This window comes from Opisthocomus hoazin, chromosome 7 (assembly GCF_030867145.1).
Source record: "Opisthocomus hoazin isolate bOpiHoa1 chromosome 7, bOpiHoa1.hap1, whole genome shotgun sequence".
NCBI lineage: Eukaryota > Metazoa > Chordata > Aves > Opisthocomiformes > Opisthocomidae > Opisthocomus > Opisthocomus hoazin.
This window is the reverse complement of record NC_134420.1, coordinates 57,549,157-57,562,744: the sequence shown is the minus strand read 5'-3', so window position 1 is coordinate 57,562,744 and position 13,588 is coordinate 57,549,157. Positions and strand designations below refer to the sequence as shown.

At 45.9% G+C, this 13,588-nt stretch overlaps 1 long non-coding RNA gene across 1 annotated transcript; it reads right to left on the bottom strand.

Annotated features, from left to right (window-relative positions):
* Positions 1–883: 883 nt before the first annotated feature.
* Positions 884–3,951, bottom strand: LOC142362098 (uncharacterized). The gene is made up of 3 exons (XR_012764668.1): positions 3,858–3,951; positions 2,661–2,776; positions 884–970 (listed from the first exon to the last, which is right to left on the bottom strand). It is a non-coding gene; the product is annotated as an uncharacterized LOC142362098 (long non-coding RNA).
* Positions 3,952–13,588: the final 9,637 nt, after the last annotated feature.

Here is a 13,588-nt window from a genome sequence, read left to right as displayed (position 1 = left end):
ACGGTACCTATGTGCCGGCCATGGGAAGGCAGAGCAGTGGTGACGAGGGCTGTCTGCCGTTCCCACAGGGGATTTCCTCCCAATGTCACACTCGTCGTCCAGGACCCGTCTGCCAGCCTTGCTTCCTCAGGCGATGGCTCCTGGTATGTTGACATCACGCTGTGATTTTCCACTGCAGGATTTGCCAGAGACGGTGTTGAAGAAGAGGCAGGCACCACACTTAGCACAAAAGAGCAGCAGACAGCTTGCTCCCTGCCCACGTCCATGCTGCGCCGCGCCATTTGTTACGCAGCCTGTTCTCATCTCTTCCCCCCACATCCACCAAGTCCCACTCTCCCAATCCCGCTTTTGTCGCCACAAGCAACACCAAACAGATTTTCCCTATTACGCTCGCTCTTCGTGTTTCCTCTCTGCACCAGATCTTTCTCACAGCCTCCCACCCTCCCTCCTGCAGGCTCACATTTTCTCCCTCCCACCTGCCAGCACTGTTCGCTCGTGCGGGAGGTGGACGCAGCCGGCTCGGCTGCAGCACCTGCTCCGCCAGCAGGTCCTGCTCTCCTGCTTCCCAACACTTGGAGGGCAGGAGGCAGCGGGGGTCCTTGCCTCCGCAGACCACCTCGCCGGCACTCATGGCAGAGCGGGGAAGGCTGGGCAGCAAGGCAGGGCTTCACGCCACTGCGCTATTTCGATCCGGTGCAATAGGCAACGTGTGCATATAAATGAGCTAGAGGTGCATCTCGGGAGCAATTAACGACCAGGTTTATTAGCCATTGACACAGCTGTAACAGCTAATGACCGTGGGGACAAAAAAGCCCCGTTTCACTGACCGCACCAGGGCCGTGCCATCAGCTGCATCCAGACAGCCCCCAAGGGCTCCAAGTACCACGTCCCAAGACTGCAACAGCCATCACTTCTGGAAGCAGGCATTTGGGGTGTGTTGCTCTTTTCTCACCATCATCCAAGGCTGTACCTAGAGGAAGGGAACAAAAACCCCCCTCACTTCCCACCCCATATGCTTCAGCCCCGCTACAAAGACATGTCAAAGGAGAAACTCCCCATTTACCCTCCAGGCAGGTGTAAACTGATAGCTTGTTTGACTGTTCACAGAACAACATGAAGCATTGTTCAGCACGAAGGTAGACACGGGTCAGCATAACCTTTAGCCTTGCAAATACAGCAGTATTGTTGCTTGTAACGCCGCTACCTGTTTTGTGTTAAACTGCCAGCGCAGGCCTCGGGTCTCTGCACTTGTCAGGCTTTGCTTGGACTTGTCCTGGTCTGCCAGGGGCTTTGTTTTAACTTCTCTGTTAGTAACAGTAATTATCCAGCAATCAGGTGCTATTACCTAATTTGTTTAAATTTTTCTTTAGCTTTACATGATTGTATGGAATAATGTTTAGATATTGTCACAAACATAGATATTTTATATAACTAGGAGATACTAAGTTATTTTGCATAGAGTGAAGTGTCTCTGACCCTAGAATGAAAAACGAAGGGGTATAGGCATGGCGGCATGATAGCACAGCACTTGAGAATACAGGCACAGGATGATAATGGAGGCCTCAGAGCTGTGAACAGCTCACCAGTGCTCAGCTACTGGTCGTCAAAGGATTGCAGCCTTGGAAGCTGGATAAAACCAGTTTGAGGCATAACAAGGAGAACTGAGGCTGAGTACCCAGTGTATGTAAAACACAGCACAGGTATAAAATCAGGTGCAGTGTGGACCCGTGAACCAGTGAAGGAAGAGCAAGGGGTATAAAGCATGCGAGCAAATGGATAAAAATGACCCCAAGCAGATCCCAGAGCACAGAGGCTACACCCACCACCCTTGTACTCCTCCTGGAAAGGATGCAGGATGCGGCCGTCCTGCCATCCCCTTCCCTTAGGTCTGAAGCCGTCGACCTGAGGAATCAGGGGGGCATAGAAAAGGTGATCGTAACAACTGAGAATGGGGACAATACTAAAAGGTTTGTGTATATTAATTTCAATTACACATAATCTGAACTGTAAATCTTAGTACTATAAACAGACTAAGTTCTTGGGTGAGACTCTTCAGATTTCAAATACACTACTGATAAATTCTCATCTTTGCATACAAGGCATGGGGGGTTTTTTTACATTAACAGGATTTTGTGTACAAGAAATTGGTGGGAGTTCAAGCCACCTACTCTGTTACTTGGACCCAAAAAAATTGGTAACATCAGCAAGTCCCCTGCACACCTGAGTAGAGCCAAATAGACAGACCAGCCCTACTGTTTTCTTGCTTCCTATATACAATATGAAAACACCCTATACAGTGCAAGGTAATCTCTGAAATGAGGGGCTCTGGATGAGGAGCATGATCAGAGCCCCAGCCTTTCAAAAAGAGGCAGTGCTGCCAGAAAACCTAGTGCTCCCTGACTGAGACTCAAGTTGGGGACTGTTGCCAGCCACAGATGTGAACAAGCATAACTAATAATCTCACTTGCTCTCTGTTGTCATAATTACTGCAGGATGTCAGAGGTACTGAGCAAGACCCCAGCGCTGGGCAAAATGGGAGGTTTCAACACAGAGGCATTAGCACCCGCTACCCCATAACTGTCTACAACTTCTCTTCCCTTTGCCAAGCGACACCTGAAGGCTGACATACCACTTGCAATGATGTATCCATGACAACTGACCTGTCCAGCTTTTCTCTTTGGCAAAAGGTGAAGGTAGCAGGCGGGCAGCCCCAGGGCGCACCAAGGCTGTGGCCCCAAAATCCCCATTTCAGCAGTGAGTCGGAGGACGTCAGCACCTGTGGGGGAGCAGAGAACATGGTGCACGCAGTGCCTCGGCCTTGGGAGGATGATCCTGGAGGTTACCGAGAAGGCAAGGGGGACAGAAGCCCATGAAATATGCAAGAGACTCACATGTGACCACATGTTGGGTCCAGAAAGGGAATGGTAAAGCTGTCCTGGATGGCAGCTTTTGTGGTATTTGGAGCAGGAGCAGGAGTACATCATGGGTTTACCCAAAAGGCAGTGTTTCAGAACAAGATCAGCTTCACAGAGTGGTACGTGTTCCAGAGGTCCCTTCCCCAAGTGCCTAGGTGACGGCACATAAAGAACTGATGTTTTGAAAAGAAAAGATCCCCCCCAAAAACCACCCGTCTGAAGCCAGTCAGCAAGCTCTGTCAGCTGCCGAGTGCCTAAAACATTGTGGACCAATATGGAACAAAAGGCAAAAGCTGTTGCAAGAGGAGGAAGAAGGAATCAAGGCAAGGAGACAGCCCTGGGTGGCAGCCAGGTCCCCATCCTCCTCCAAGGACCTTTGCCTGGCCTCCGGTCCATGCCGCGTGTCGGACAACAGGACTTCCAGCTCTTCCCCGCAGCTGGAAGGCAAGGCCACAGGGGAAGGCTGGCATAGGGCTGGCCACTTCACTGAGGCGCAAGGTCTGGATGGCTGCGAGGAGGAGATCCTGACCGTCCCGACTGCCTCTGGGTGCCAGGGGACACCCTCAGGCAGGAGGCTGTGACCCGCAGCCCAGGAACCTTCTGGGTGACCATCCTGGGGCTAGCAGGCTCTCCTCCACTCTGCTGAGGTGGTCAGAGGAGACCTGTGCCATGAACAGTATTTCAGACCACTGCATCAGTCTGGAAACCGGCGAAGGCGGTGCAACAGACATCAGTACAACTCCTTTTTCTTTTATCTTATCTGATATACTGATATCTTGTTATTCAGTCACTAGGTATTTAGCAACTTGACCAAAAGCACCTCTTTTTTTACCTGGATAGCCATAAGAAACAAGATTTCATCATTATTTATTCTGTCTTATCTTCAGTAACTAAGCCAGTCAGCCACAGATCAGTGGAAGGTGTCAGCATGCCTCTACTCACCGACACAGGACAGCAGCTCACCGAGAGGAGGTGAAACCAGAGCTGAAAACTCTAGTAGGTTGCTTTCTTCACGGTTACATGGAAAAACTATTTAAAAACCAATCTTCCCAGCTGTAAATGACTGCAACTGTCCTTCTGTGACAAATCCACAGAAGCTGCTGTGGCAAAACCCCTGTGTGCTCATTCACGTGTGTCAACCTCACCACTCCCAGAGTGCCCAGTGTCTAACCAGAATCGACACTGGAACAGGCGGTTTTGCTGGTGTTGGGGCACTGACAACAGCCAGCATTTTTAAGGACAGCTTCTTGCAGGCCCGGTGCGAATGTGGTTGTGGGGGTTAATGGTTGCAGGAGAACGGAGTGAGAATCTGGTAATGTTTGTGATGGCTCTCCAGGCAACCTGAAGATACGAGTTTGAAGTACTTGTGTTGCAGCTTGATCTAGTTCTACCCATGATTTTTTATTCCTGAGTTTGCTACTGTTTTTCACACAGAGAAGCTATTTGATTTTATATCCCTGAGTTTGCTACAGTTTTTTACACAGAGAAGCTATTTGCCTGCTAAATGACGCAGCCGAGAGATTATTGGACTACCTAGTGTGTTGAAATAGTTGGCTTCAGAGCGAGAGAGATAACTGTTTAACTAATGTAATGTGTTTGGCCACAGGTAAAAGTCTAGCATGACTTAATATTTGTGTAAAATCCAAAACTTTAACAAAATCTTTAGGAATATATATTAGAGGGATTTATTTTTCATATATTCTCAAAATATATCCTGAGTTCCTCCTGGAGTGGCTTTGCAGTGGAAATGAGCTCAGTCTGTTGCGCAGGGCAGCGGGGGTGATGCCGTCCCACGTCGCCCTCCGGCATCGCTCAGGGAAGTCTGGCTGACTCTGCAGTCTGCCCAAGCAGGCAGAGCTCGTACGCATTTTTCTTCATGAAGTTGGCTTCCTCTGCTTACAGAGGAAAAACTTGCTAATGATTCCAGCTTTTAGTGAAATACAAATGCAAGTTTCAGGAAACAAAGGGTGTGTTTAATCTGGCACCTGCAGAAAAGCTCAGCCTCCCTGGTTAGCACGGGCGGGTATCTCTGTCTGCTTCTGCCCATGGCCACCAGGACTGGCGGTGTTGTGGCCAAGCCTGGCTACGTGTGAGGCCACTTGGGCTGAGAAACCAAGGGTATTCCTGCAGTGAGGGCTGAGGATAAACAGGAGCTCGGGTGGAAGGAGCCACGGGGTGCGGCTCCCAGCCTCTCTGCCAAGCGGAGAGCCACTTACCGTGATGCCAGAGCCCCAGCACCGCCTGCCCCATGACCCTGCCCGTGCTGTCCTTCCCCAGGTAGCACAGGTGGGGACGGCAGGGGAGAGGAGAGGCTTCCATGAAGCTGGAAGTCTGCAGTCAGGAGCGTAAGTGGGTTTGTTGCCACATTCGGAGGCGCGATCACCCCTGCAGAAGAAATACCAACTTCCAAATGCCCCCTTTAACCTGATACGAGCAAACCTCACATTTTTAGGATATGACAATGGGGATCATCATGGTATTGTAGAACCAAAACCAGATACTCAAGACAGCCAGCACATCTTGTTTCAGCTTAGTTCTGCCTACCCTGTACATCATAGCGTAACCAATGCAGGTTACATCTACCAACACAGGGCATATCTCGATGGCTCATCAAGTGCTTCAAGAAAAGGTGAGTCCCACACCCCATGTAGACGGGGAAGTGATCAAGATCATACAAAAAGGTAGCAAAAAATCTGGACTTTTTTGAGATTACTGGGAGACTGTGATGACGGAGCTTTGTAACAGAGGTTTCCCCCTAGCTTAAATGCATCACTGATGAGATTACAGAAGGAATGTTGGGGTGTAGGACTCCCTCGTGCCTGCTCCCCTGCACCGCTGAGCAGTGCTGGTGCTGCTTGAGAGGCCAGCAGGGCCTCCCTGCGTGGGGAGTGTTCCGCCAAGGCAGGAGGTCTTCTCAGCTCCCTTTCCCAGATCTGCTCTCCGGTGACTGTGATTTGCTACCGTTCCTGAGCACGCCCTGGCTAATGGGCAAAGCTATGTCCAGTGTCATTGTATTTTTTTCCTACAGATGCATGCACACACAAATATGCACACACATGTGCACACACACACACACTCGTCTTTGTTGTATGTTTTGGGGTCACAAAAGTGTTAACCACTGTTATTATAACTAAACCAGGTGACTCCGTACGAGATTGTGGCTAAGACACTCTCAAGCCACAGTGGAGATTCTATGAGAAAATTCTTCGCTAGCTTCTATCTTTGTTGTCCAGCCTCTCAGGGTAAATTTAAGATAACCATCATGTTTGCTTTGCAGCGAGCATGCAGTACTGGCTTTGCATACTTCTTCTACCCTCATGCCCTATCGCTTGATTTTCAGCTAGGAGATAAAACTCTGGGCAAAGACTCCATTGCACAGCTTATTTTTCTTTCCAGCAGAACTGAAAAAGAGAAGAGGCATTTAGATTTCGTGAGAGCTTAGGACCGAATTCCCAGCCTGGCTTCACCTTTTGCTTTTGCAGCCTCATCTGTTTGTTTGCTCCCAGGCTTTTGGTATCATGTTGCAGACTGGCCTCAACACCTGCATCTATCACATCTACTTGAACTACATGTGCTGTTACCAACATAGACTGCAGCATGTGCATAACTAACTACTAAACTGGTCCTTGCCTGAGCAAGGACAGTTAAACCCACAGCCTGCTCACTGAAGTAACACAGTTATGTCATTATGCAACTGCTTCACACAGAGCCTGTTTATGCTACTTCCCCTGAGCAGCACGAGCTGTACTGGTATGAGCACAGTTGTACCAGTGTTATTGCCCCTACGGCGAGTCTCTTGCTGTCTCAGCTCTCAGTGAGAACTCAAAATCCACCTCACCATGGCCGGTCTGGGCATGCCTAGGGCGAGAGCTGCTCTGTAAGTCAGGTGAGTATGGAAGTCACACAGACACAGGATGGGTAATGTATCTGCTTGTGAGGTACTAGGTAGCAGTGGAAGCTGTGAGTTTTGCAAGGTTTCACATGTTGAATTTTGGTCAAAAAGTCCAAAAGAGCTGCATTGATTTCCGAAAACTGTATTTGATGAATAATTTGACCTTCACATTAAAATTGTATGTACACAAGAACAAGGTTCTGCTACAGTCTAAAGGATTAGTTTGAAGCAAAAATGTTCTGTATGGAAACCTTCATTCTGGTATATGGCATCCTTTTGAATTTGTCACCTGGCAAAGAATTTAAGCTCAACCAAGAAGTCACTCTTGTGCTGGAATGAAAGTCCACACAAGGATTTAGGGTAGTAACATTTTCCCATCACAGTTTCACTGCATTATTTCCTCATGTAGAAAGCCCTATATCAGCTAAATTTTACTGATACAATAAAACATATGCACACTGAAAAGACTGTTTTCCTCTATTATTGTAATGATTTGTATCTTATACGTTTCTTTCTTCAGATAAAAAACATCTGCTCTCGATTTTTCATGTTCTCTTTACTGCTTCCAATGTGTCTATTAGCAGACATCCCGCTTCTGTAGCACATCATGTTACACATTACTTGGGAAGAACAATTTGAGCTGGTACACAATAGCAGGAGTCTGAGCATCTGCACACATTGCCACATATGGTCCACTTCACTCATATACAAGTCTAAGATGGAGTTGAGACCTGATGTCTGGAGCATGTTAGAAGCAAAGACGTTTGCCTACACAGACCAGCCTGCATGGAGTAGAGACAAGGTGGATCATCACTGGGTCTGACCTACCACAAGTACCAAAGTAGGTCCAATGACTATATTCTTTCTATAGAAAGGGACTGCAGAACATCTTTGTGTCCAAGCTTAGATCTTCCAATGCATATTATGGATATGATATGCCGAAGCTACAAAATAACTAAGGTCAAGCTGAAGATGAGTTTGGGTAGCAAGTATACGAACTATGATGCTAAAGACTAAAGTCTGTTCTCCAGTGCTTTCTTGATATAGTCCTCAATTTCATGCTATTACTGCACTGCTGTTCACAAGAGCACTTGTTTTCCTGTTGGTCAGAGGGAGCAGTCTTGTTAAATATAGCCACTTGCTCAATAAAATGCAGCTGAAATATCATATTCACCCTACGTTTCTCTTCTACTAAATAGAAACGTAGGCTGACAATAAGTCTGACCACAGGACTGGCTGTCCTTTAGAAGGACAATGACTGGAACTTGAAGACACCACTGCTCACTGAAGAAGAATGGGTGGTGAATTGTAATTTAAAGCTCCTGTCAATGCAAATGCTTCCATGTTTATTATAATGCCAAAAAGAAAAATGAATACCCCTATCAAAGGCAAATTATACGATGCAGAAATTTCACATTCATTCTATAATCACCCGCTGACCAAGGTTACTATCATTCAGTATGGAGTGACTTCAGTGGGATCCAAAAATTGTCTCATTATACAGGGAGGAAAATAGGTGCTTTCAATCAAAAATGACTAAGAAGAAACAACTGAAGATGGCAGATGAGGCCTTCTGGGAGGTAAGAAGGATGTCTTGGCTGTGTTCAGTGACTTACTCTGATCTGGCCACAGACCCAGGAAGTGTCTGAAGTAAGACTGCTCCCACGCTGGAGACACCACTCTCTCTAAAGGAATATATAATACAGTGTATTACAGGCTTTTAAATGCTTCAGTTTGGCACAAAATCCTGACTGAAGGAGACCAGGAATCTTTCCAAGAACAGGCATACAGAGCAGTGCTGATATTGAGCTTATAGCTGTAGTACAGAAAAGCAAGTTTAACCTACAGCTGAATCTTCACAGAGGCCCTGAGGGTGAAGGTGCTTTAAGCCGGGCCATGGTCCACGTCCTATGGGAACACAACTCTGTTCCAAGTGAGTCAGCATCCAAAGCGACTGCATTGCCAGCGCCAACCATGTGGCAACGCACTGTCACTAGCCAAGGAACGGGCCTTGAATGGCCAGTTCTGCTCCACAGACTGATGAAATCTTGGGCCAGGTTTGGAGTGTCTCCAAGGAGAGTTGCTATTTCTGAGCACTGTTCAATAAAGTCTCAGCTTCCTGCTACCTTTACTGTCTTCCTTTTCTTCGCCCCTCTTTCCAGCTGTCCTATCACCCTCTGGTGTGGATACTTGTATAAAAACTGCTCAGCATATCTCACTAACGCATTTTATCCAGCAAGTGCATATTATGGTTGCGTTTACCTCCAACACACTGATGGGCCTAACTTACCAACATAAAAATAAATATCCAAAAGCAAACCCATGGACTACTTTTTTTGTATATAAACAGTTATCAGGCCTACAGAATCAGTGAGACCTGGCTTCCACAGCTGCTCTGGTGTGCATTCTCTGATGTCTAGCAAAGACAAGCTGATCAGCCACCCCCCCCAGTGCAGGCTATGAAAGTGCCTCTGTCCTAGATCAGGTCATTCAGCTTCACGAAATTTGTATGAATTTGGTATGTTTCAGAGCTTTTTCATTTTGTCAGACTGGATGCAAAAAGAGAATACTTTCAAAATACAAAAAATGGAATGGGAAGAAGGCAAGAGAGAGAGAATGAGACAAAGCAAGTATAACCTGAAATTCCTTAAAAAAAAAATCTGAAAATTCACTGAGTGACAGTTGCAAAGTTGGATTGCAGGTTAGCCAGGAAATCTCAGGAAATGGGAAGAGCAACCAAGTGCGGTAGTGCTCTAAGGAAGTCCCTCAAAAGAACTATAAACTTTTCACCTGGTTGCCATCAGGAGTGAAAGAGATTCATGCATTTGATCCTTTTCCCAAATAATTTTTCCTAATATTCTCACTAGCAATGTATGTGCATCCTTAAAAAGTTCCATCTCAAAGAGGAGCAAGGTTGCTAAGTGACATTAACGCTTAAATCAAGGAAATGAATAATTAACACCTCACATCTGGCACTGCCCACGTATTAAACGCAATATTCTTATGAAACATAAAGAAAACCATATCTGAGTCCCCACACAGCTCGTAGCCAGGGGTTGTTGTCCATTTAACTGTTTCACTGTCTAAATATTTTTCCTTATGGGAAGGAAACAATGGAAATATTGGTTACAAATTTTCAACTGATAATGGATCTTTAGTCTGTTTCTTGAAAATTAATATTATAAATATATATATGATCGAGTGATACACACAAGTACCCAATGTCTCTGGCCTTGCATTTGAGACTGATCATTATGGATGTCTCCTGTATGTAGCAGCGTGTAATTTATTATCCTTTGAATTCAAACTCACAAGAACTATGCCATTGCCACATGACAGCTTCATATAGTATTTGAGGAAAATGTTCATGTCTTCTTAAAGATTTGTTTATTTGCCCTTCCTTCCACACTTCAGTTTTATTATTTTCAGCCAAATTCTGATACTGTCTTTAAAAACCTCAAGCAGGGGCTGGTCCTAAAACCAGCAGACAGGAATGAAGAGAAGCACAGGATATTGACTTCGCTCGTTGCAGACCAGGTGGAGTGAAGCGCTGAAGCAGTTTAAACAAAGACACGAAGTCCTTTGTGAAAACTAACCCCTGCTTATATACTTCGTGGCAGCACAGCCAGGTTGATAAATACTTTCTCTAGGAAGCAAAGTTGCTTTTGAACACCCGCCACATGCAGCCTGCAGGAAGCCCACGCTCCAGCCAAGAGAACAAGTACCAGACCTATAGCAGGTTACTGTACGGATATCCATGTTTAAAAGGAAAACCTGAACAAACAAAAAACCCCAATCCTGCAATGCAGAGCTCTCTGCCAGCAACTCTGGGCAATGTGGCTAATGCTAACTTGCACTCATTTGGTACACAGTAAACTTCAGCACATTACAGAAGTGCAGGCAGGCATCTTTAGCTTGTCTTTTACAGAGGCCAAAGGGCAGAGATTTCTTCATTACATCAGGTAATTGCTGCAGGCCAGACAGTCAAAGATTGCAAGTCGCTGGAAGTCAACTTGATTACCGTAGCAGTAAGGAGATGCATGCACAGTGCATGTAAACATGGAATTTGGATAAGGAATAGTGGGAAAATACATCATATTCCAAGTTCAGGTGATCAGAAGTCATTGATGTCAGTATTTTCTGCCACTTTGAAGATGCAATAATAACTTTTTTCCCTTTAGACATACCAATCTCTTAGACACTTTGTAATTCCTGCCTTTAAAGTTGATTAGTTTCAGGAATTTAAAATAGAAATGCACTTGCACTTCACATCTACCGAAGAAACTTTGCGATGCCCTCCCAAGAGAACAGAATGATAGTCCAGCACCGGTTTTTTAAGTTTGTCCCTCCCGCCTGCTTGCATCCTGCCTCACGACACAAACCCAGCACGGCACCGAGCAGGGCAGACGTCCAAACACACAGAACTGTCCTCCTTCCCATGGGAGAGATCAGGGTTCTGATGACACCTGCTGGCCCCTAGGGACGAGGCAAACGCCAGCCACCCCTGCGCAGCCCTCGAAGCCTTGTATGTAAAAACGCGGGTCAAATAAATTATCAAGAATGAAAATGTTGCTTTGCTGAGTCAGAGAATCACAGGAAACAAGGCAGGGAGTGACGTTTAAAGGTCATTTACTACATCCCCTGGAATAAAGCTGGATTTGTGCTACTTCCACCATACCTCATGGACAATTGTTTTACCTGTTACTGCAAACTGACAGTGCTTCCCTGGACATGCCATTCCAGTGTTTCACAATTTTTGCATTCCATAAAAAAGCTTCCACAGTAAGATTTCCTATTAACAGACAATAATAATTTCATTTGTGTGTTCAAGGACAATTAGAGAGCACTTGACTGTGAAGTTGAAAATATCAAGGAGATACTTCGGCCCTGTGTTACAAAATCCTACAGCTTTACTGCTGTGTCCGTCCAGTACAGTACCGCATCAAACCCGCCCCAGGTGAGATGGAGGAATATACACATTTCAAGAATGCTTTCACTACAGGAATCCTCCCATTTGAAAAATTCATAGGCCCAGTTCTCTGCAGAAAGGTTTGGGCTTATAAGCAGTGTAGGTATGCAGCCATCAGGGTGTTTGCATCCAGCTGATTTCAATTATAATGTGCTCTCTTAGAGTGGGAGAAGCAGCAGCCACCTTGATGAATCATCTCGTTGACAAACTAAGTATGTTCAAGAGACTGTATAAAGGGCTGGTTTATAACTCTTAGAGCATGTTAGTGTATATGTTATGAGTAATTTCACAGTGAGACTTCAGAAGAAATATAGATCCCTGAAAATCATCTCTGTGAATCTCCTGCACTACTCCTGGTAGGCTGGTATTTGGTTTAGTCTAAGAAATGTGGCAGAGCTTGGATCACATTCAGCCCAAATAATTTCCTAAATTAACCCTTTTAACCTTAATTCTTCTCATCAAACTCCAGCCTGGACAGTATTTCTGACTGAGCTCAACACCGTCAAGACAGGTGTAAATATCCTGCGTCTGCCCTCAAGAAGTCAAATGGGTAGCCACTAGCTGGGGGCAGAAATTCGCAGGGCCTTGAGTTAAACGTATCTATTTGGTTACTACCTTACTTGAACTAGGCAAGAAACTTCGTTCCAAAAAACCTCTTACTGGGAACCTGGTAGATACGCTTTTCTAAACCACCAGCTTGTAATTGGAAGGAACCTTAGTTAGCACAGGGAACCTAAGCCCAAAACAAACCAAACATTAAGGTGACTGGCTGCTCCGCAGTCACTGAAGGTTTCCTAAACCAGACTTGGGAAAGTAAGAAAGAGGAAAAGCAGCCACTGAAGCAGAACTGTTGCCAGTCTTACAAGAAGAACTGCAGAAGATGAAAGGGGCTTGTAACAGAAATCCTCTGAATATTTGGAACAAGCAGCTGAGCCTGCCTCTGCAGTATCTACCGCCAGGTACCCAAGAGTCACAGGGCCTTTGACAAACAGATTGGTGAGAACCTGGACTACATCATCACTACAGGTTTTGCAGAGTTCTATATGCATCCTGACACACTTTATTGGAAAACAGTCTGTCTTTAGCTCAACTGCTGACCTACCAGTTGCCTGTTGCCCAGCTCAGCACTGTGCTGGCACAAGCTCCCAGCAGAGACGCAGCTGGGCAGCAATACACGTGTACTGCCCTAGCTTGTTCTGGTCTCACGGGCAGTTTTGTCTTAAAGTGCAGAAAAGTGCAACTTTGCCAGCGTGACACACCAGCAATCCTCTCCCAGTAAATCACTCTGTGAATATGTACAGTTTTGCAGGGTGTTACCCATATGCTGTGTGGTGGTGTACTGCTCAGAAAGCTCTGTTGAATCCAAGGGGTGACTGGCAATATAAATAGTAGTGGGTGGGAGGAATACGTTACTCCCAATAGCATGTGGAGGATACTCTCAGCAAGGTATTACCCAGCATGAAAAACTAGCAAGGGCTTCGCTAGTAACTATAGAGGAAGACAACCCCCTCAGATCTCTGTACACAGTCAATACATCTCATAGCAGCCTTCTTTTTCTTCCAGATAAAATAGGACTGACATGGGGTTTTGTGGTCCAGAAAAGATTTACCTGAGAGATTCAAAGTCTAGTATTTCTTCAAACCTTTCTTTTCACTACTGTCTAAATGCAAGACTTCTGCTTTTGAATACTCATCATCAGTAGTGTTGCACCTTCCCTCCAGCAGGGCTTCCAGTGGTGACCACATATGTCAGGGTCCTGGTGCGAGGGCCAGGAATATGCTTGGTTGCTCTTATCATTGCTAACAACAATGC